The sequence below is a fragment of the Coenobita brevimanus genome, chromosome 103 (genome assembly GCF_032717465.1).
Source record: "Coenobita brevimanus isolate Jiangsu-jjx chromosome 103, ASM3271746v2, whole genome shotgun sequence".
Classification (NCBI taxonomy): Eukaryota; Metazoa; Arthropoda; class Malacostraca; order Decapoda; family Coenobitidae; genus Coenobita; species Coenobita brevimanus.
In genome coordinates, this window is record NC_137056.1 from 8,751,936 (window position 1) to 8,776,768 (window position 24,833).

At 43.5% G+C, this 24,833-nt stretch overlaps 1 protein-coding gene across 1 annotated transcript in view; it reads right to left on the reverse strand.

Annotated features, from left to right (window-relative positions):
• Ufsp1 (UFM1 specific peptidase 1) overlaps positions 1 to 24,570 on the reverse strand; it is a 112,321-nt gene extending 87,751 nt beyond the window's left edge. The window contains exon 1 of the mRNA XM_080285012.1: positions 24,523 to 24,570. The gene's annotated coding sequence lies outside the window, so the exon portion shown is untranslated. The remainder of the gene's footprint in view (positions 1 to 24,522) is intronic.
• Positions 24,571 to 24,833: the final 263 nt, after the last annotated feature.

The window sequence follows — 24,833 nt, forward strand, 5'->3', positions numbered from 1 at the left end:
ACTCCAACACTACAATTACACTTGCAAGAACTTCTCACTCTACATACAATCTCCACCAGACAGCCTAAGCCACTTGGTAGAGATACATTGGCTGTATCGTCCCGACTTCGGTCGGGATAGGCCGGTCCTGCAGTAGATACTCAAACGGCTGATGAAGATGATGATGATGATATATATATATATATATGTATATATATATATACATGGTACTGAGTCTACTTCCACAACTCTTCTTGTCAAATCATCTCCCCCAATATCTTGTTCCTCAGTATTATATTACCAAAACTTCTACCTAATATTTTTCCTAGTATCTAGTGGGTAATTACACTCCAACCACATGTTATCCATAAAGGTTTCATCCAAGGGTTGGTTGAGGTGTACTGTTCACACAATGTCACTCAGAGGAGCAACTAGTCATCCTCATCCTCACCTTATATGTCTGGACTGTGTATCCTACCCAAACGCCCCCTACAATCTTCATGGGTAAAAAAGAGATTTTATGAAATGTATCTGAGGAGCAGACTGCAGCACCAGTCGAGCAGGGCAGTACTCTCAAGGTGGATGGAAAGCTGATGACAGGGAGAACTGGAGTTCCCGTTTCATCAGCTCTCGGGACTAGTTCCCAACCATCCCCATTTGCGAACTTTATCAGTGTCTCAGTAAAACAGAGAGTAGGCCAGCATGCTCTCCTATACAAGTTTCTCTAACTATCAACACCAAACTACATGCACAGTACAGACTACACTTCCTTTAAAAAAAAAAAAAAAAAAAAAAAAAAAAATCATGGCAGCACAACACATGGCCTCGGAGTCCCCAGAGGGGGAGACCATAAGTGCCCCCACCTTCTGCCCCTCTCCCGGTGATGACTCGAGCTGCCTGGAACCACTGTCTGATTCTCTTCTTCTTCATTTCTACAACATTCGCGGCCTTTCCTCTAACTTTCACTCTATTGAGCACCACCCCTCCATCTCTAAACCTCATCTTCTTTTTCTAACTGAGACTCTGCTGTCTGAGGCAACTGACAGCAAACCCTTCTCTGTATCCTCCTACTATCTCTATACTCATTTCAAAGCCAAAGGTGGCTGTTGTGTATATATACGCAACAACTTATCGTGATCTCTTGTTCCTGAACTCGATTCTTCTGAATTCCCTACACTCTGGCTTTGGCTTTCCTGTCATTCTCTGACTAAATATATCTGTGCTGTTTACTCATCTCCTAATTCTACTGACTATCAAAAATTCTTTGACTATCTTACTTCTATGATGGAACACATTCTATCCATTTCTCCTTTCTCAGAAATCTCCATTTTAGGAGATTTCAATGTTCACCACCACCTTTGGCTCTCTTCTCCTTTCACTGATCCACCTGGTGAACAAGCCTACACCTTTTCTATCCTTAATGACCTAGAGCACCACCCTACCCGTATCACTGACCGCCTTGGAGAGAGGTCCAACATACTGTACTTCACCTCTTACTTACAACTAATCCTTCTGCTTACGCTGTTAATCTTTCCTCTCCATTGGGCTCCTCTGATCACGACCTTATCACCTTGACCTGTCCTATCGCTCCAGTACAGCCTGTAGACCCTCCAAAGAAATGTCATCTGTGGCACTTTGCAGCTGCAGATTGCGAGGCCCTCTGGCAGTACTTCTTTGATTTTCCATGGAATGATTATTGTTTCCATGGCCAGGAGGCATCTGAGTGTGACTTGCACATTACGGATGTTATTCTCTCAGGCATGGAAGCATACATTCCTTTTTCATTTCCTTTGACTAATGCAAAAAAAAGCCTTGGTTTAATCACATTTGTTCTGATGCTGTCTGCAACAAGGAGAGGGCCTACAATAGGTACTGGAGCCAACCCACCCCTGAATCACATCTTTTATACGTTTCTGCCCGGAATCGTTCTAAGTCTGTTCTTCGCCCTACTAAAGATAATTTCGCCGTACTAAATGCTCTCAACTCTCCAACTCGAATTCTTCCCGCTCCTTCGGGCACCTTGCCAAAAACCTTTCTAACAACCTTACCTCATCATCCTTCCCTCCTCTTTTCTACTCTGAAGGCTATGTAGCTATTTCTTCTACTGATATAGCAGACCTCTTTGCTCAGACTTTCTCCTCCAATTCCACCTTAGATGATTCCGGTGCTGTTCTTCCATCATTTCCCCCCTCTGACTTCCTAATGGCTGACATTAAAATTTCTTCAGTTGATGTATTTTCTGCCATCACAGGCCTCAGTACTAATAAGGCATATGGGCCTGATGGAGTCCCTCCTGTTGTTCTCAAGAACTGTGTTTCTGTGCTTACATCCAGCCTAGGCAAACTCTTTCACCTTTGTCTATCAATTTGTACCTTTCCTTCTTGCTGGAAGTTTGCTCTCATTCAGCCAGTCCCAAAGAAGGGTGACCATTCCCAACCCTCCAACTATTGTACAATTGCTTGAACATCCTGTGTCTCAAAAGTTTTCAAGTCAATTCTTAACAGAAAAATTTTAAAGCATCTTTCCTATCACAACTTTCTTTCTGATCGCCAGTATGGGTTCCGTCAGGGACGTTCCACTGGCAATCTTCTCACCTACCTTTCAGACTCCTGGTCATCCTCCTTTCTGGACTTTGGCGAAAGTTTTGCCATTGCACTTGACAACTCTAAGGCTTTCGATCGAGTCTGGCATAAATCTTTAATTTCCAAACTGCCCTCTTACGGTTTCTATCCTTCTATCTGTGTCTTCATCTCTAGCTTCCTTTCTGGTTGTTCTATAGCTGCTGTTGTAGATGGCCATCGTTCTTCTCCTAGATCTATCAACAGTGGTGTTCCTCAGGGCTCTGTCCTATCACCAACTCTCTTCCTTTTATTCATCAATTACCTTCTAAGCTGTACATCTAACCCTATCCCCTCATACACTGATGACTCCACCCTTCACCTTTCCACTTGGTTCCCACAACATCCATCTCAGCAGTTACTTCAACAAACAAGGGATGAGGCTATGGCACACCTAATGTCTGATTTGGCTCGTATCTCAGACTGGGGTAAAAATAATCTGGTTGTTTTTAATGCATCAGAGACTCAGTTTTTACACTTATCAACCCAACAAAATCTTCCACAGGTATACCCACTAATGTTTAATAATATTCAGCTTCATCCTGCATTATCGCTGAACATGCTTGGGATTTCAATTACTCGGGACTTATCTTGGAAAAATCATATTACATCTCTTGTAAAATCTGCTTCCAAGAGATTAGGTGTGCTAAGCCAACTCCGTTCCTTCTTTACCCTTGCACAATTGTTGACTCTATACAGGGGTTTTATCTGCCCCTGTGTGGAGTACAACTCTCATGTGTGGGGAAGCTCCCCACATACAGCTCTTCTCAAAAGGGTGGAGTCAAAGGCTTTTCGTCTCATTAACGCTCCTCCTCTTACTGACTCCCTTCAACCTCTGTCTCTTTGTCGCACTGCTGCATCTTTGTCGCTTTTCTATCTCTACTTCATTGGTCACTGCTCCTCTGAACTGTCTGCACACGTCTAGCAGCAAACTGTCATCCATTTTCTGTCCAACTCTTTAATGCAAGTGTTAACCATTACTCCCAGTCCTTCATTTATGCAACAGGTCAACTCTGGAACTGTCTCCCTCTGTCTGTATTTCCTGCTTCCTATGATCTCCGGTCTTTCAAACACAGTGTGTCCAGGCATCTTGAAATGATCGGATCTTGAATTTGGCTCTCTCTTGTATTTTGTTTTTCTCTTGGAAGGAACAATAATAGTGGGCCCATGGCCTTTGGTTCTTTCTTCTTCACATTAAAAAATATATATATACCGGTATATGCCAGTAGGTGTGGGTGCCCACATCAACTCATTTGATGTAGTGACTCTACACTGAGTACTGGCAATAAGACAAATAATTTCCTGTAGCCCACAAACCACTTACAGTTTAGTTCTTTTTACGGTGATAAACATACAGCGGAATCTCCTAAATAGCACAATTCTAAATAGCGGATTCATATTAAGCGGCAACATACTGCAAGTTTGCAAAATCAGTAAATCACGGAAGTGACAAGAAATTCATGGATGCAGCCATCAAAAGTGACGCTTTTCCAATGCTTCAAGTAAATACGCACCACCATTATCTCAAGTCCGCACATCCAGCTGGGCACAAACCAACTTTAGTCATGCATGGCAAGTACTAAACAAATCAATCAATCATAGCACTTACTATAAGCCAATCACTGCAATTCCTTCACAGACATGAAGGTTGTTAGTGTTTGCTGGTGACCAGTTTGATGTAGCTTTGGGGATAAGAGGGGCATCATTTCCAAGATGACAGACCCATAAGTCATTTTCCCTATACGCTTAGTTACAGGTAGTCCCCACTTGACAAACAGTCAGCTTACTAATTTTCGACTTTATGAAGGTAGAAACTGTACTTCGAAATTTAAATTTTGATCTAATCCCAGGCTAGCGATAAGTGGTATGATGCAGTGGCACCAAGCCGAGTCCCTGTCTGTCCAGGCAGTCGTTAGTGTAAACAATCAATGCTCCAATGCTCTACAGTGCTCTGTGTTGCTAGCATTTTCTATTTTTATACCCCCCTGTATCTACATTGTGTTCTGTGCATCCATAATGTCTACAAAATGCCCATCTGCCTCTCCTACTACTGGTGAGAAGAAAAGGAAGGAAATTACTCTTGAGATAAAACTTAACTGCCCAGCATGAAGGCAGCAAGCTCACAGGTTCCGGGACAATTCCCCATCAGGAAGATTCCCCATCATTTATTTACACATTAATTTATGTAATTAATTTAGACATGCTGACAAATGAGGATATAAAGGAGCATTGTGGTGTGGATGAGGACGTGATAGGAGGTGTTAGGAGGAACACACTGAGGTGGTTTGGCCATGTAGAGAGGATGGAGGGTGAGAGACTGATGAGGAGAGTGTATGTGAGTGAGGTGGAGGGGGGGAGAGGGAAGGCGAGGCTGAGGATGAGATGGTGGGATGGAGTGGAGAGATATATGAGAGAGAGGGGTGTGAGTTGGGAGCAGGGCAGTGAAATGGTGGGGGACAGGGCGACGCAGAGGCGATTTGTTTGAGGTCACCCCATACGGGATTGAGGAGTCTGGCAATAGATAGATAGATGGATAGAATTTACTTAGCAAATATACTAGATTTTGAGTTATATGAGTTATAAAAGTGATGATGGTTTATTGTTTTTATGATAAAATGTAAAATCTGGCATCAAATGGTTGGTATTAATGGAAAAATATAATACTGAAACACGAATCAGGCAATGTACAATAACTTTCACTTCATTGTCATTAGGTTACATACGAGACATTGGCATTTATTTAACTGTCTAATAACTTGAGGTGAACGATCCATATACATTAAAATTATATGAATAATGTACACATGTTGCATGTATTTAATTATGCAAGTTTTTTTTTTTTTTTTTTTTTTTTTTTTATGCGAGGAAGAAGGAACCAAAGGCCATGAGCCCGCAGTAACAGTTCCCTCCAATAGAAAAACAAAATACAATATAGAGCCAAATTCAAGATCCGATCATTTTGAGATGCCTGGACACACTGCGTTTGAAAGACTGGAGATCATAGGCAACAGGAAATACAGACAGAGGGAGACAGTTCCAGAGTTGACCTGTTGCATAAATGAAAGACTGGGAGTAACGGTTAATTCTTGCATTAGAGAGTTGGACAGAAAAAGGATGAGAGTCTGCTGCCAGACGGGTGCTACGCGCCCGTCGTAGGGGTGGAGGAATGCAAGCAGACAGTTCAGAGGAGCAGTGACCATTAAAGTAGCGATAGAAAAGAGATAAAGATGCAACAGTGCGGCGAAGAGACAGAGGTTGAAGGGAGTCAGTAAGAGGAGGAGAGTTAATGAGACGAAAAGCCTTTGACTCCACCCTATTGAGAAGAGCTGTATGAGGGAGCCTCCCCACACATGAGAGTTGTACTCCACACAGGGGCGGATAAAACCCCTGTATAGAGTCAACAATTGCGCAGGGGTAAAGAAAGAGCGGAGTCGGCTTAGCACACCCAATCTCTTGGAAGCAGATTTTACAAGAGATGTAATATGATCTTTCCAAGATAAGTCCCGAGTAAATGAAACCCCAAGCATGTTCAAGGATGATGTAGGATTAAGCTGAATATTATTAAACATTAGTGGGTATACCTGTGGAAGATTTTGTCGGGTTGAAAGGTGTAAGAACTGAGTCTTAGATGCATTAAAGACAACCATATTATTTTTACCCCAGTCAGAGATACGAGCCAAGTCAGACATTAGGTGTGCCATAGCCTCATCCCTTGTTTGTTGAAGTAACTGTTGAGATGGGCGTTGCGGGAACCGAATGGAAAGGTGAAGGGTGGAGTCATCAGCGTAAGAGTGGATAGGGTTAGATGTAAAGCTTAGAAGATCATTGATGAATAAAAGGAAGAGAGTTGGTGAGAGGACAGAGCCCTGAGGAACACCACTGTTGATAGATCTAGGAGAAGAACGATGGCCGTCTATAACAGCGGCTATAGAACGACCAGAAAGGAAGCTAGCGATGAAGGCACAGATAGAAGGATAGAAACCGTAGGAGGGCAGTTTGGAAATTAAAGATTTATGCCAGACTCGATCGAAAGCCTTTGAGATGTCAAGTGCAATGGCAAAGCTTTCGCCAAAGTCCCGAAAGGAGGATGACCAGGAGTCTGAAAGGTAGGTGAGAAGATCGCCAGTGGAGCGTCCCTGACGGAACCCATACTGACGATCGGAAAGAAGGTTGTGATAGGAAAGATGCCTTAAAATTTTTCTATTAAGAATTGACTCGAAAACTTTTGAAATACAGGACGTTAAAGCAATTGGACGATAGTTGGAGGGTTGGGAGTGGTCACCCTTCTTTGGGACTGGCTGAATGAGAGCAAACTTCCAGCAAGAAGGAAAGGTACAAGTTGACAGACAAAGACGAAAGAGTTTGCCTAGGCAGGGTGTAAGCACAGAAGCACAGTTCTTGAGAACAACAGGAGGGACCCCATCAGGCCCATATGCCTTGTTAGTACTGAGGCCAGTGATGGCAGAAAATACATCAACTGAAGAAATTTTAATGTCAGCCATGAGGAAGTCAGAGGGGGGAAGTGATGGAGGAACAGCACCGGAATCGTCTAAGGTAGAATTGGAGGAGAAAGTCTGTGCGAAGAGATCTGCTTTATCAGTAGAAGAAATAGCTACAGAACCATCAGAGTAGAAAAGAGGAGGGAAGGATGATGAGGTAAAGTTGTTAGAAAGATTTTTGGCATGATGCCAGAAGGAGCGGGAAGAATTCGAGTTGGAGAGTTGAGAGCATTTAGTATGGATGAAATTATTTTTAGTAGAGCGAAGAACAGACTTAGCACGATTCCGGGCAGAAACGTAAAGATGATGTGATTCAGGGGTGGGTTGGCTCCGGCACCTTTTGTAGGCCCTCTCCTTGTTGCGGACAGCATTAGAACAAGCGTCATTAAACCAAGGCTTTCTTGCATTAGTCAAAGGATATGAGAAAGGAATGTATGCTTCCATGCCCGAGAGAATAACCTCCGTAATGCGCAAGGCACACTCAGATGGCTCACGGCCATGGAAGCAATAATCATTCCAGAGAAAATCAAAGAAGCACTGCCTGAGGGCCTCCCAGTCTGCTGCTCCAAAATGCCACAGACGACGTTTCCCTGGAGGGTCCACAGGCCGTACCGGAGTGATAGAACAGGTTAAGGTAATAAGGTTGTGATCGGAGGAGCCCAACGGAGAGAAAAGATTAACAGAGTAAGCAGAAGGATTAGTTGTGAGGAAGAGGTCAAGTATGTTGGAGCTCTCTCCAAGGCGGTCAGGGATACGGGTAGGGTGCTGTACAAGCTGCTCTAGGTCATTAAGGATAGAAAAGATGTAGGCTTGTTTGAGATTCTCAGCCTACTGACAGGGAATCGTCCATGTTTTGAGAGGGAACTGTCCTGTTTTTGTTGTGAATGCACATCATCCTGAGAGGGCACTGTCCTGAAACCAGCTTGTAATGGCCATCGCACGTGAACTTGGACTTTCACAATTGACGATCTCAGTACAGTAATCAATAAATAACATGATATTCAACACTTAATTATAAAACAGACTTTGTGTTCATGATTTTGCCAAACTGTATGCTAATGTAAGTGCTCTGAGCACATTTAAGGTAGGCTTCGCTAGACTATGATGTTTGGTTGGTCAGGTGTATTAAATACATTTTCGACTTACGAAAACTTCCACTTACCATCTATATTTCTAAATCGCAGAAATCTCAAATCATGGCTTGTGCAAAGTCTCATAAGACCGTGATTTAGGAGATTCCACTGTATGCGCTAATGGACTCTTTGTAAGCTAATGGATTAAGGCACTCCCACCTACAAGGGGCCCATTAGTGTTTCCATTTGAGGGGTGGTTGAGGTGAAATGCTCACATAATACTTCTCAGGGACAAATGAGTGGCCAATTTTGCCTTATATGCCAAGACTCAGTAGACAGCCTGGGACCCCTATGCTCATCACAGTGAAATAAAGGATTGGATGATGAATGTATGTACTATATGCAAAATATTATGTAGCACATTTGGCTAGGGAAACCTTGGGGTTGCCTTATAATGCAGTGTACTAAAATTCCTTTCTAAAATGTCACAACTATCTAAATACCGACTATGTAGGGCAAAAATTCTTTTACATAATGCCTCTGACTGTCCCTAAGAGACTGTGTTGGTGCATTCTAGTTTCTGAAGTTACATGACTGCCATCATACCTATTCAACAGGCATAATGTAGTAAAAAAAAAAAAAAAAAAAAAAAAAAAAAAAAAAAAAAAGTGACTTCTTCAGATGTGCAATTTATATGAAGCTCTGGAAATTTTCACATCAATGCACCAAACATCTTGTACTGATGGGGTGTGTCTTAGCTACAGGATATTCATTCGGCCAGTACAGTGAAGAAAAATGGTAAATGCATTACCAAGAGCTATAATTTACCATACTTTTGTGAGTAGTTTATGTTATTACCATCAAATAAATACCACATATATGGTCTGGTTCATTTCAATTACCGCAATACTGTATTCATTTTACTGTCCCTTTCACTTTCTATAGATGTGTTAAATTTCTGCTGTATTCCCTTTTAGCAGTGGTACACTGTGTTCAGCTTACCTCATAATTGCCAAAAAGTGTGTGTATTGTCTTTTAGTCAAACACAAAAATATATATAACAATGCAAGGTTTAAAAAATACAGTACTACAGCAAGGTCCAAAACATACAGGACAAGGTTAACTCTGACGGCTGTTCAGGATAAGCTTAAAGGATATACAAGTGCCTTTCTTTGACAAAGTACTAATGTTAGCTTAACTTTTCATTCTCTTTACATATGGAATTATACCTGTTTAGGTCCAGAGGCCCAATTCATTTCAAATACATTTAATTATTCAGTAAATATTGACATTTCTGAAAGACATTCTGATAACTTCTTTCCAAACCAAAATTTTATGAGAAAATGATGAATATACATATACAGTACCTGAAAATAACAAACCAAAAAAAATGGTATGGTAAAAAAAAAAAAAAAAAAAAAAAAAGTAAAGGTCAGAGGAGACATCATGAAGCACTCTGCCATGGTGGTCATCTCTATAATGTAAGCCTCTGAGCCTTTGGTAGGTTATTTACCCAATATCCTAAGAAACAAGGCCACTGCATCATCCAGGTCACTCCCACACATACCTCCCCAACGTAATACCCTCAGTACTCATTTTACCTACAAACCCACAAATGGTGACTGAACACTTGAGTCTTCTTCTTTTGGGTTTGAAAGACATGGGCAAAACAACAGCCCAATACCCTTTTGATGCAAACTGATTGGGGCCTTATGTTAAATGTGGGAGAGCTGCCTAGGTTTACAGATGAAGTCAAACATGTACTGCACAATGAGTTGTCACAACTGAAGGTTCCCATCACCTCCCCCCTCCAGATGGAGGTGAAGAGGCAGGTTGAAAACTCCCAGAGATGCCAGGAGGTCTCTCAAGAGTGTGCGGTGGGAGTGGAAGCTCAAGCACCACAACATGAAATGTTCTATGGTCTCTTCAAGCAAGGACACGGGCACCAAGGGAGCTCTACCATATCCAAACAGTAACAGGTGGCTTGTGAGGCCCACGTGGCCCAACTGCAACATAGTGATGGAAACATTAACATCCAGACAGGGGGGAGTGGATATGCTGAGAAATCAGTGCAAAAATGCTCCATGTGGGAGGCAGGAAGGTCAGTCACAAGGTTTGCATTCCAGCAAGACACAGGCACTGTGTGCAAGATTAGAGACTGCAGATGGAACTGGAGCCATGGAGACCAACATCCAGGAGGTCAGTGCCTGCCTCACTACTTCATCAACAATTTCATTACCAAGGAAGCCTACATGTGGGGGAATCCACTGAAACCAAAAGTGCCAGGGGAGAGAGACAAAGAAAAAGAGGTGCTCCAAAATGACATGGACAAGCCTGACATGAGTCAATGGATGATCTGAGATGAGAGTACGTAAGGAATGTGAATCAGTGTATAAAACCACTAACTAGGGGACCTTGAGCGGTGGCATCTTCGCCGTGGGTCTACCCCCCAGAGGCTGTCGAAGAGAAGAGGAGGACAGCATGGGAGCCAAACCACCGCAAACCCCCCAGGCCCCTCGCGGGGCTCGAGTACCTGGGAGTGGCTTCGGTCGCCCGGACAAGTACCACATCTCCCAACACACCACACACAACAACACCGTTTTTTTCTACACCGAGAAATGACTCCCCGGCTGTCATTTCTCAACGACTTCTTCTAGCCGGGGACATTGAGAGCAATCCAGGACCCACCAACAAATACATATGTCCAACACGCTCAAAAACTATCACGTCGAGCCGACAGACAAAGGGTTCAGTTCAATGCAACTCCTGCAAGAACTGGACCCATTACACCTGCACAACACTTGCATCCAGGAAACATTACACAAACACCTGGACCTGCTCCTTATGCTCCTTCCCCCCACCCATCAACCTCCTTTCCAATCCTACTCCTACTTCCTTCACACCTCCACAGCCAAACCCACTGACCCTTCCCACACCATCCAGTCCCCCAACTCCTCCCATTCCAACCCATCCTAATCCACCTCAACCCTTACCTCCTTCACAACCTCCTCCTACCCCTTCCCCTCCACCCACACCACCTTCCCCCCGTGCTGCAGCAGCCGACACACATCGCACACACAACATAAACATCCTTCAGTTAAACATAGATGGCATAAACACCAAAATACATGAACTCACACAATTCATCAAACAACAGAACATACACACTGCCATCTTACAAGAAACAAAACTACACAGAGCACAGAAAACACCGACATTTCATAACTTCACCACCATTCGACAAGACCGGGCCGATGGCGGTGGCGGTGGACTCATCACCCTGGTACACAAATCCATTAACTTTGCAGATACCAGTGCACACACAAAGTCTCTTCTCCCCCCACATGACACCACAACAGAAATACAATCAATTAAAAAACGCACTGGTAACAAATCACACATAACAATCGCTAACACATACATTCCCCCCCAATCGTCCCACACAGTACCACACAATTACTCTCCACTGATACACCACATCACTAACATACCCAACATCATCCTGGGTGGTGATTTCAACGCCAAGTAGTCGGCCTGGCATGTCAACAACCCTGACACAGACAGATGGCTGGTACTACAATCCCAGACAGATCATCTTTTCATACTAAACAGTCTAGACCAACATACCCATATCCCACACCAAGCCCTCTTCCTCCCATCATCTCCAGACATCACCTTCTGGTCCCCAAACCTCGCTCCCACTACATCATGGAGAGTGGTCAAAACCTTAGGTTCTGATCACCTCCCAATCATCATCACTACCAAAACCAGAATCACCCAAGCTGGCCACAAACACACATACACTAATTATAAGAGAGCCAACTGGGAGGCCTTTGTAACTGAAACAGAACAACATTTTGAAACACTAAACACTACACCCATCACAAACATCAACACCGCTGTGCACACTTTCAATACAATCATACAAAATGCAGACAAAAGACACATCCCTAGAGGCAACAGAAAGAGACACAACCCCAACTTCACACCAGAAATTCAAGGCCTCATCAGACAATGGGACACACTGCGACACTCCCCAACACCCCATACGCAAGACACCATACAACAAATACAAGAACTCAACACTCAAATAAACAGTAAAATATCAGAACAGCAAACACTAAACTGGAAAAATTACCTCCAAACACTTGATCACAAAACAAACATCAGCAAACTCTACAAAACACTAAACAGCATCACACTTTCCAACAGCAACACCACACAATCACATGCTGCCATCACAACAACAGACACCATACCCTCAAACAAACAAGCAAACACTCTCATCAATCACTTTTCACAAGTCAGCTATCTAACCCCCCATCCGGAAGACCGACGTATCATCAGACGTAAGAGACAGTTCCCCACAGACCCAAACTACGCACCTTTCACTTACAACCAGACAAAGCACATCATTAACAGCCTCAAGCACTCATCTGCCTGTGGACCAGACACCATAAGCAACATTCACCTTAAACACCTAGGACCACAAGGCATACAAGCACTCACCAACATATCAAACTACAGCTACTCACACAACATAATACCCAACATCTGGAAGCATGGCATTATCATCACTATCCCTAAACCCAACAAAGACCCCACGTTACCCTCCTCACATCGCCCCCTCACACTCCTCTGCACCCCCTCTAAAGTCACTGAACGACTGATACTACAACTAGTCACACCTCAATTTCCCCTAGCTCAGTCACAACATGGCTTTAGGCCACTACACTCCACAAACACCCTTCTTACAGACCTTACACAGAGAGTTTTCGATGGCATGAATTCAACTAGGCACCACACAGAACACTCCTAGTCACACTAGACATTAGCAAAGCTTTTGATGCCATCCCCCACCACAACCTCACAAACAAAATACTCAACACAAACATGCACAATAACACAAAAAGATGACTGGCAAACTACTTAGCAGGCAGATGTGCACACGTAACATTTGCCGGTCAGTCTTCTAACATCAGAAACTTCACAAACGGCGTCCCCCCAGGATCTGTTTTGTCCCCTACACTCTAATCTATACATGCACGACATACCCACACAGCACAGATACACATAGCTTCCTATGCAGATTATATAACACTTACATGTACACACCAAAACTCAAACACAGCTGCACACGTCATTCAACCTTACCTCAACACACTACACAAATGGTTCACCACAAACAGGCTCAAAATAGCCCCAGCCAAATCTACAGTTACTCTTCTCACAAACTGGACAGCAGAACACAGTCACATCCCACACCTCACCATAAACAACACTCCACTACCATACACACACACACACAAAATCCTTGGTGTAACATACAATACATCAATGTCATTCAAACAACACATCACAAACATTAAAAATAAAATAACACCAAGACTCAATGCTTTGAAGTCACTTGCCCATACAACATTCGGACACAACAAAGAAACCACCACCACAGTATACAAACAATACATACGTTCGGTGATGAATTATGCAAGCCCTGCCTGGGCTTCTAACCCGACCAAAACACACTACAACACTCTACAGACCATACAGAACAAGGCCCTAAAAATAATCACAGGATGCACAGCTACTACACCCACAGACCACCTACATCAAGAAACCAAAGTCCTCAAGGTCAAGGATCACCTAGACATGAGAGGCACCCAGTTTCTTTCTGCAGCCTCCACAAACCCACAACATCCATTACAGTACATGGCAGCACATCCACCCACACCAAGGAACATCAAAACAACACCAAGCACACGATACCATACACAAATACTGTCATCTCTACCCCCTCGCCCACCTCAGACCAGCTTCCAGAAGCATATCCACACTCAGATCACTCGCCGCTCCATTCGGTCACTTAAAGACAACACACAGCTGCATGCACAGCCTCCTGACATCCACCCTTCTGAATCCTATCTTCCTCGAGAGGACAGGGTCCACCTGGCCAGGCTGAGATGTAGGCACCATCCAGCCCTCTTAAGCTACCAGAAGAGGCTGGATGACTCTGTCGCTGATACCTGTCCAGGATGCAACACAGCACCTCATATTATTAAGCACATTATGGAAGACTGCATTGCACACAATCACCTACGCCAACAACACAACATACACTCTTTGAGAGCTCTGTGGGAAAGCCCGGTCTCGGCCATGGCCTTCCTAAGGGACTCGGGGCTGTTTGGCCAGACTGCCTAGGGAACAACTACTACTACTACCACTAACTAGGGATGAAGGAAGGTCTGTACAACCTCAGGGGCATAGAGGATGGCTAGGAGCTCTGCAGTCAGGACAACATGCCACCCACTGAAATACCAAGTTTGGCATATGGAAAGGTCCTCAAAGTATGAGATCTGTCCTAAAAGAAATTGAACTTTTAAAATAGTGCACTAACTAGCAAGTATAGCATGATCGTGAAAGGAGCACTGTGTCAACTGTTTTGAGCATTAGTCCAACACTGGCCGCATCACACCATGTCACTTAGTCAATGGGGTACACACACTTAAGCGAATGAGCATTTAGTTCACCTAGCAATTTGTTGCACATTGAACAAGAAGGATCTTGAAGAGCAACATATTTGTGTGACATTCTGTTTCATAACAGGTGATGAAATGCGAGTGTATAGCTACAACATCAAAACAAAAAGGCAGTCATCGCATTGAGTTGAAATATTGTTGCCGTAAAAAAAAAAAAAAAAAAAAAAAAAAAAAAAAAGGTCGGAGTTGCACAAATGTGAAGGTGATGTTGATTGTCTTTCTTGACTGGATGGGCATCGCTCATCATGAGTCTGATCCATGTGGTCAGACAGCCAATAATGTTTTACCTGGATGTTCTGAAGCATTTGAAGGAGGCAGTGTAAAGAAAGAGGCCTGGCACATGGACAAATAAAACCTGGATGCTGCACCACGACAATGCACCTTCTCACACATCGTTCTTTATCCATGACTTTTTAGTGAAGCATGAGATGACTAACTGTATTGTCCTCCAGCCACACTACTCTCTAGATTTGGCCCCAGAAGACTTTTTTTGTTCCCAAAGTTGAAATCCACCTTCAAACACTGCCAATTTCAGATAAGAGAAGAGACAGAAGAAAATTCACCAAGTGCGCTAATCACAAATTCACTCAAGTGTGTGTAACTCGATTACTAAATGATATGGTGTGATGTGGTTAGACTACAGCTCAAAGTCATCGCTACACAACACTCCTGTCATGATCAAGCTAGGCCAGCTGGTTGGTGCGCTGTTTAAAAAATTAAGTTTCTTTTCAGACAGACCTCAATTTATTGCCTAAAATTTTGAATGTACTGAAGCAAAACCATATTGATAAAGAAATCATTTTTACTTTCCCTCCTGTAAACTCTTTCAAAATTGTTCTGGCTTAAATTTTTAGCTTCATCACACTCTATGGAAATAATACAAGGTTGTTAGTCTCTTGGGTAAAATGTTTGGCCTCAGGTATGATTTGCTCAATTTTCTTCCACAAAAGCTCCATTTCCCTATGTCTCTGTTGCTGGAAGTCAAAACTGTGTAATTAGAAAGTTTGTAAATCCAGTTTGTGGTAGGGTGGGGGCGCTCACCATACACTCACTCGATGTAGTGCTGCTCTCGGGTGTCTGCCCTTTCCTCTCCTCCATCCCTCTTTCCTTCCATCCTCTTCTGTCTTCCTTTCGTTCATTCTTTCCTTGTCCTTCTGCCTATGGGCAACTTTACACTGCCTCTTCTGTCTTTCTTCATTCTTTTCTCTTCCTTCTGCCTGTGGGTGACTCTACACTGAGTGACAAGCCAAATGGTTTCCTGTACACCAGGAAACCATTTACTACAGTGGGTGGTAACCATATAACCAAATTTTGGCGCCTGGTGGTTCAGTGGGTAATTATTGCGCTCCAATCGGACTGAGCTGGTGAAGGTTTATATCCGAGGGGTGGTTGGGGTTGATTGCTCGTGTAATGCCACTCAGGGATGAGTGAGGCTGGTCACTCTCATCTTAAATGCTGGGACCAACTGCCTAGCCTCGGGCTCCTACGCTCCACATGGAGCAATGTAGGATTGGATGATAGATAGATAGAGACAGTAAATCCAGTAGCTCTCTCATTAACAACAACAAATTCTTGGATCTTCAAATTATGGAATCATCATCTGACTAATAACTATGATGTCTTCTATCTTTCAGTCACTTGAGTTATCTCCATGTCATCTGCTTGTGGGTCATTCCATTGTAGGAAACGTTACATTCAGAGACAAGTTACTGATCTAATCTCACTTGTATTTTCTTTTGTAGGCAATATAAATAAATGCTGTTTGCAAGGTATACTAACAACACCTCGAACTATATTATGCCATAATCAGATTATTCATATGTTTTATTCCGATTTTATATAGATTTTTAAAAGTGGGGTGAGAAACATTACCGCGATGCTACCCCACCTTTTACTTTGCATGAGTATTTTCAATAACTCTGTGATTTTACTGGTTCAATCAAGATGTGCTTTATATCAGTAATATGTCAATGTATGAGGATCATAACCATACCCAGCAAATTCTATTTCCCCTAAGAATTTTTCTACTGTTAAGGAAAATGTGACTGTGAGACACATTACAGGAAAAGTGAGAAACGTTACTTGTGCGAATTTTGTTTTACATATAATTATAAAATACAGTAATCCCTCCAATATCCTACGTAATAGAGCCAAAGGCATGTCCAGATAGTGGTCCTGTCCGGATATTGGGCCCCAGCCTCCTGGACTTGTACTTATGGACCCTAACTCAGAAAAACACCTATACAACTCCCTCTGGACATGCACTGCACCTATTTAAGACCCAAATCACACCAATAAGGGACATAAACGACTGAAATAAATGCAAAAGAACCATAAAATGAGGTTTTAGAAGCGAGTTTATATAATATTAAACATTCTGGGTACATACAACAAGTCCCTGGCTCCTGGACTGGTAGTTATGGACCCTAACCTAGCCTAACTTAGATAAACACCTCCCTACTGCACATGCATAGCACCTAAGACACTATTCACACCAATAAGGGACATAAAAGAGTGAAATGAGGTGTTAGAGATAAGTATGGAAAATACAGTACAATATGAAACATTCTGGGTACTTACAGCAAGTCCCTGGCCATCTCGATGAATAACCCCCCTCCTCTTAGACTCTGACAGTAAGATGGAGTTCCTGAAGCACTTGCGGTACACTGTTCATGAAGTCTTGCACTGAACTTAGTCATTTGCACTCAGAATTCCATTCTCTTAACACTGCACACTCTTGTCTTACTTGCGCTCCATTGTACCTTAATGAAATAAGTGTTGCACTCTGCACTTAAAGTCTTTCCACTCATAAAACCATTTTCTAAACATAACACACTCTAGTTAATTTACGTTACATTGAAAGTCACTTAAATCTTTGTCTTTTCACTCACAACTCAAATTCCTTAACACTATGCACTGTTTTTTTTTCACTGCACAACACTATAAATTTCTGCGTGGTCTAGTGGAGAAGTTCTAGGCATCTAATCACTGTCAGAGTCTGACAGTAGCTCATGCAGGTGACCTAGGGGTGCGTCGCTGGGTCGTGGTGATGGCGTACCCACTGCAGACGACTCTGAAGAGAGGCGCAAACTAGCATCAAGTGGTGACTCCACCATGCCTCATGTGCTGGGCTGTGGCTCGGAGCATGAGGGCCTGTCTTGGGGAGACAATGGAGTGGAGCCAGGGCTGGACACAGCAGGGGTCACGGGCCTGAAAAAGCTGTCAATGGTTGATTGACGCAAGGAATGACGATTTTGATGATTAATGATGCGCTGCCTAAAAGCGAGCACTTCCTCCACAAGTCCCAAGGGCCCCATCTCCCTGTCGCAGTCCAGGTGCTCCAGGTAGTCCAGAATGAACTCTAGGTGTTCCTGGAGTGAGCTCAACTTGGGGATGGCTGGAGTAGTGTCACGCTGAGAGGAGTCCGCATCATCGTCGCCGTCCTCGTCGGAATCTTCAAGCTGGGTTCTGACACCTGCAACTGAAGATGCAATCTCGATATCAGACAATGTCTGATACCCAGGATCGCCCTCGTCATCATCCAACCACTTACGCACTTCGTCCACATCAACAGCGTCCCCATGCGCATCTAGATGTGCATGGAAGTCATCCACGTCAGAACCTAGGAAATCGTGCTCCACATCCATTCCGAGAAGCAGACGAGACCAACCATTTTCTAGAGTCTTGACAGGGATCTCCTTCCATACACTGGCCCAGTTGTAGATGGCAGACTTGATGTTGTAGTGGCGAAGGTTTTCCAAAGTCCGCTGACCTCACGTGTCCCGTCCCTCCCTGTGGTCGTCCTCGTCCTCGAGAACAACCATCACCTCGTCCAGGAACTTCCGGCAGTACAGCCTCTTCATTGCCACGATCACTCCTTGGTCCATTGGTTGGATGAGAGCAGTAGTATTAGGTGGCAGAAACATACACCTAATGCGCCCATTCTCAGCCACCAACTCCTTGTCGCACGGGTGGGCAGGTGCATTGTCGAGGAGGAGTGCCTTTACCTGGTCGCGTGGGATTCCCAGTTTCTCCGTCTGATAATGGATGACTTCCTTGACGAAATGGTGGTGGAACCAGTCTTTGATGATCTGGGCTGTGAACCATGCCTTCAAGGAATGGTACCAGACGACAGGAAGGACATCCATCACCCCACAAAGACACTGAAGTTGCTTTGCATGGCCAACAATAACGGGCTTGAGCTGGTGCATGCCGTTAACATTGGCACAACACAAAGCAGATATCCGTTGCTTGCAGAGCTTGTGGCCAAGTACAGTCGACCCTCTGTCTTCGCGGGGGTTAGGGGCCTGAGACCCCAGCGAAGATCGAAAATCCGTGTAAATTTGGTGCGCCCCTATAAACACCCCTAGCCCCCCAATTCCTTCTTTAATGAAAGAAAACCCCTGTGTACATGTCAATAAACACTTTATTTATAATTAAAGTATGAAAAAAATAGTTTAATTGCGTAGGTGGATGGCCGCTCACACCGCTCGTCACAGCTACACTCTCACCCTCCACCACTGTTACCAGGATTTTCCCTCCCGTAACTTGTCCAGCAATTCTACCTTCTCCAGCAGGGTCATTACCTTCTTCTGGCGCTTTGGGGTGCCTTCAGGAGATGTCTTGGCTGCTCTCCTAGGGCCCATGGTAGATAAAATGATGGTGTCACGGAGAGATCAGTGAGTACAAGCACACACAAGCATGGTAACAGTGAGAATGGGTTTTGAGACAATTCGCCGTCGTCAATTCACAGTCACAACAATAACAAGATAATTCGCCATCGGGACTTTTCGCCGTCAGGACGATTCCCCGTCATTTTTTACATACTATAATAGTCTTTTAAATATACGAGTTTTAAAAGTGGTGGTGGTTTATTGTTTTTATAATAAATTTAGTGAGATCTGTTGAGGCTCAGCCATATCTTTCCCCACAGTTTGCGTCCACTATGGCCGATCAGAATAACACGTTGAATATTGTCATTTGAGTTAAATATATACTTGTACCTCTTCAGAGTCATTTTAAAATATACCCAGGATGTTGTAGTACCAATGAAAATTAATGAAGACAGCTATGGGTGACGCTAGAATATAATTCAAAGTCGACTACAGCGAAGTAGAAACACATTAATTATTGGCTAAAAGTGCAACTTATAAATGATATCCCAAGCCTACGCGCTTTGAATGAACATAGACTTTGATAGATCCCCCTGAAAATTAGTTATTAAAGCATTAATTATTCAAAAATAAATATACAGTACTGTATTTATTGAATGATGGGGAATCGTCCAGGGTGCGAATTGTCCTGAAGGGGAATCGTCCATGTTTTGATGGCAAATTGTCTGACGATGAATTGACTTGATGGTGAATTATCTCAGAACCTGAGAATGAGAGAGCCTGCCGCGAGAGATTCAAAACAATGCGGGGGTGGTGCGTGAGGCGCTGCGGGCAGTATGCAGCGTGTGGCGCGCAATTTGAATGTGTTTCCATTTTTCTCTGGGCTTCAAAAGAGGTGATTTGGTTTCCCTGGTGACAAACCGTGAACAATCGAAACCGCAAACAGAGGAACCGCGAGGACAGAGAGTCGACTGTACACGTTTTTCCGTCTCCTCGGCTAGAGTGTTTGTAGGCAAAGAGATATAGAATAAGCCAGTTTTGTCAGCGTTGTAGACTTGACCGAGAGTTAGGCCCTCCCTGTCGATCAAGCGCTTCACCTTCTGCCGACTCTCGTTTACTCCATCCCCGTTGGCATCCAAAGCTTCGCCATGAGACTTACGGTTGGTAAGGCCATGTCATAACTTGAACGCGAAAAGCCAACCTTCAAATGCCTTGAAGTCTAGGGCATCGTGAAGCCTTGCGAACTTCTCAGCAGCAGCCTTCAGCTCCGTGCCACACACCATCACACCAGCAGCACGTTGCTGTCAATACCAAATCAATGTGGAGCGGTCGAGTTCTGCATACCTGGGAGTATACATCACCTTCCTCTCCATGTTGCGTTTGCTTTTCGACAAGAAGTCAGCCGTGTACTGCATGAGTTTGTCATGGGATCTCTTGATATCAAAGTAGATCGGGCCAGGTTGAATTCACGAAGGATGCGTGAGGAAGACCATCCTGCATCCACCTTGTCCAATATTTCCCTCTTCTTCTCCAGAGTCAAAACCACTCTCTTCCTCTTCTCAGGCAGCGGGACCATCATCACACACATGAAGGAGAGGCACGAGAGCAGCAGGAGAGCCTGCAGCAGGTAAGACACCACCACAAAAGCGAGCATGTGGGCGGCCATGACGACGAGCGTGCACACACAACAAGAGACAGGCAGTAAGTGGGGAGGATGCAGGGGCGCTCTAGCGGACGTCGGCGGAACAACGCACCAAAACACAGCTGGCCCGCGCCACACACGCCAACTTCAAATTACGGGCGGGAAAAAGTCGGATTTTTTTCGAATTTTTTTAGGTTTTTGGCCCATTTTGGGAATATTGGATCCCAGGACGAAAACGTCCGGTTATTGGGGATGTCCGGAAACTGGGCATCCGGATATTACGGGGATTACTGTAATCTCTTATGAAGGTTACAGCAATTGTAAGTCTCACAAAACAATGTAAATCACATACTAATGTGAAACACATGATAAATTAACCAAAATATGATTCTTGTAAAGCAGGGTTGGGGGTGATGCAGAGGAAAAGAACAATGTAATTCTGAATATTATGAATATAAATTACCTTATAACATGTAGGTAACCCTACAGCCAGTAACTGATGTGAAAGTTACATGATAAGCTTGCCTGTATATCAGACCAATGACATAAACAACACAAAAATTAAAGATCAACTACTTGCTCATCGAAGATGGAAAATTCATCCTTTTAGACTAATTGATTGACGGAAGGAGAGTTCACCCCTTTCAATGTGTGTCATTCTTGACACATGAGAAATTGGCAATACCTGCACAACCATATCCTCTGAGATCTCATCTCTGTCAGGGTTGTCAGGAAAATGAAATTGGCTATCACCCATTCTGTCAGTGCCTCTCTTTCTTAAACAATTAACTTCGAACATGCCTGGCTCCGGAGCTGATTCTACCACTGCAACATAATACTTCGACAACTTCTCGGTAGTGTAATGAACTAGTACATAGTTACCTGGGGATGGTTTTTGTGTTGCCTCAATATCTGTAGTACTCTGTGACTCAGGCAGGGATATGAATGACTCTGGCATTTCTGCAAAAGATGGTGTCCTTTCCCTATCACTGCTAGTACTGGAGTCAGATTGTGGGTCATAGCCAGTCTCCTGAAGATAGCACTGCTTAAAAGGTCATTGCAATCAAATGATACAATGATACTTTACAGTGGCCAAGAGGTTTTACTGACCTGCACTGCTGAATGGATTTTGCTACCTTACAGTTTTTCCAGATCTCCACATATTTTGACATCTCAGTGTTTATATATTCAGTAGACATATACATTAGTTAAGTTTTATCTGCTATTTGTTCAGCCTCCTCAAAAAATTCTACAGCAGACCTTACTGTACAGCAACCCTGCAAAACACGCCTGTACAGTAGACATTCCATTTTAGTAAAGCTCCAATCCCATCATGAGGGCCCTTGCCATGATAACTTTCTTGAAAGTTCCATTCAGCAGTGCAGTTGTGGAGGTCTTTGTACTGTAAAAGGTTGGAGCTGCCATAGCATACCTATTCTTGAAGTGGGCCGCTGCCCCGTCAGTCCACAATAATATATGTGTAAAATGAATACCTGGAGAATTCAAATAATCAAAAATAGCATTATTAAACACCTGAACTTCAAGACTAGAGTGTGAGGCTGTATTTGAAACTGCTGCTAATAGCGTTGTAGCAGTCTCTCCATCTTTGACATAAAGAATAACTGCAGTGTAAATAGTCACAGATTTGATTTTTTGTTCAACGGTGTGCGTGAGAAACGTTACATCACTTTCCGGTAACATTCCTCACAGTGGGCATGTAACGTGTGTGACGGACCATGTGGCTTACCAAGGTCTGTTTCAAAGTATCCCAACGTTACATTATTAAGGCCTTGGGATGCCTATTTATAATATAAAGTTATGTTGGTATTCTCCAGTTTGTTAGCTGTGTATGGGAAAAATGGGGAAAAAAACGTGACACGTTACTCCTGAAATACTTCCATTTCAAGGTCATGCAACATTCTGATCACAACATGTATGCAAACAACTGTAGTGTCAATCACAACTCAAACAGACGCATTTTCGATAAAACACAATGTCAGCATTCCAAACAATAACATACTCTGGTCAATGATGTTATGAAAATTGCTAAATTCAGCACTGATTTTTCTTCAGTGACATAATATGACAATTTTTTATGCAGTTCCCTTAGTTGACAGTTTAGGCTTTTTTTTTCTTCATATTCATAAAATTCAATGATTAAGCTTTAAAATGATGTATAATTTATATACTTTTAAGCAATTCTGATTTTGACACAAAAGGTTGACATCTTCGTGGAATGACCCATGTTTATTTGCACTCTTTCTCCCTCCCCAATCCCAACATCTTCTGTAGGGCATTTCTTACATTAAAAATTAGAGGTGGTAACCCTAGTGCAGAGCCCCTAGTAAGTGTGAGGGGTTGGTCTCTTCAATGAGGGCCACCGACAGCCACCTAATCAAACTGGTTGGTCTTTTCACTGAGGGCCATCGAAGCCACCTAACCTAACCTTGCTTTTCCAGTAGCTCCCAGTGCACCACGAGGTGGCCCTCAGTGAAAAGACTCATCAGGTGTGAGGTCCAATTGAGTCATATATAGTAGGTTCAACTGGACCAAGACTGGCCCAATGCAGAATGGAGCTAAGGCTTCTGAAGGCCCAAATGATGATCGAGCAGATGTCTATTCAACTTCATTTGGTCTATTGTAGAAAGTTTCTTTTTCTTTCATTGTTTACAAATCCTACACACCCCACTGGAAAATAAGGAACTGGTACAGTAAATGATGAAATATAAAGATTTTGCTACATCCTAAATATTGTACAAATTACAGGCTACAGCATACTACGGTACTTTTGTAGTTTTAAATAAACTAGAGAAAAATATAATCATGAACTTACCTGTTCCAAAAAGGTTACTTGTTCCTCCAGCTTAGTGACCATTGACTCCAGTTCACAACCAAGGGCAGCTCTCTGAAAACTGAAGTGTGAATTTGGTTACCATCATCATCACTGACTCTCGTCATTCAGGATATGTTAACTATGGCAAAAGAGCATCTGCATGCAACTTTACTCTTCACACCAGTCCTAAGAGTTTCTTCTGGGTTAAAAGAATTACCGGTATCTGGGAGTTTCATTTCTATCTATCTATCTATTGCCAGACGCCTCAATCCCGTCTGGGGTGGCCACAAACAAATCGCCTCCAAGTCGCCCTGTCCCCCACCATTTCACTGCCCTGCTCCCAACTCACACCCTCCTCTCTCATATACCTCTCCACCCCATCCCTCCATCTCATCCTCGGCCTCCCCCTCCCTCTTCCCCCCTCCACCTCACTCAAATACACTCTCTTCGTCAGTCTTTCACCCTCCATCCTCTCCACATGGCCAAACCACCTCAGTGTGTTCCTCATAACGCTTCCTATTACATACACATCCACACCACAACTCTCCTTTATATCTTCATTCGTCAGCCTGTCTCTCCATATGACTCCACAGGCTCCTCTTAAATAACTCATTTCCACTGCTCTCACTCTTGACTTGTGTCCTTCCAACAACGTCCAAGCTTCACTTCCATATGTTAGAGTTGGTATCATTTAATTTTGTTAATAAGGGCTCCTACATGCTTGCATACTTCAGCCTTGGTCCCCTGATGGCAGCTCTGTAGGATGTTCAATCTCTGGCGACTCCTATTCTGTCCAAAACCCTGAGGTCACACTCTGAGACCTTGTCCCAGGTCTTTTTTGGTCTGCTTCTTGTAACCCAACCCTCGACATTCATACCTCGCGTAGTTGCACCTTCCGCACCCAGTTGTCATCTCCCATCCTTTCAACATGCCCAAACATTTCATCTACTCCTCCTCACAACACTGATACATTCAAGGCCCATCCTTCCTCTCAACTCTTCAATCACAATTTTAACCCTCCTAAGCCTCTCATTCTAGGA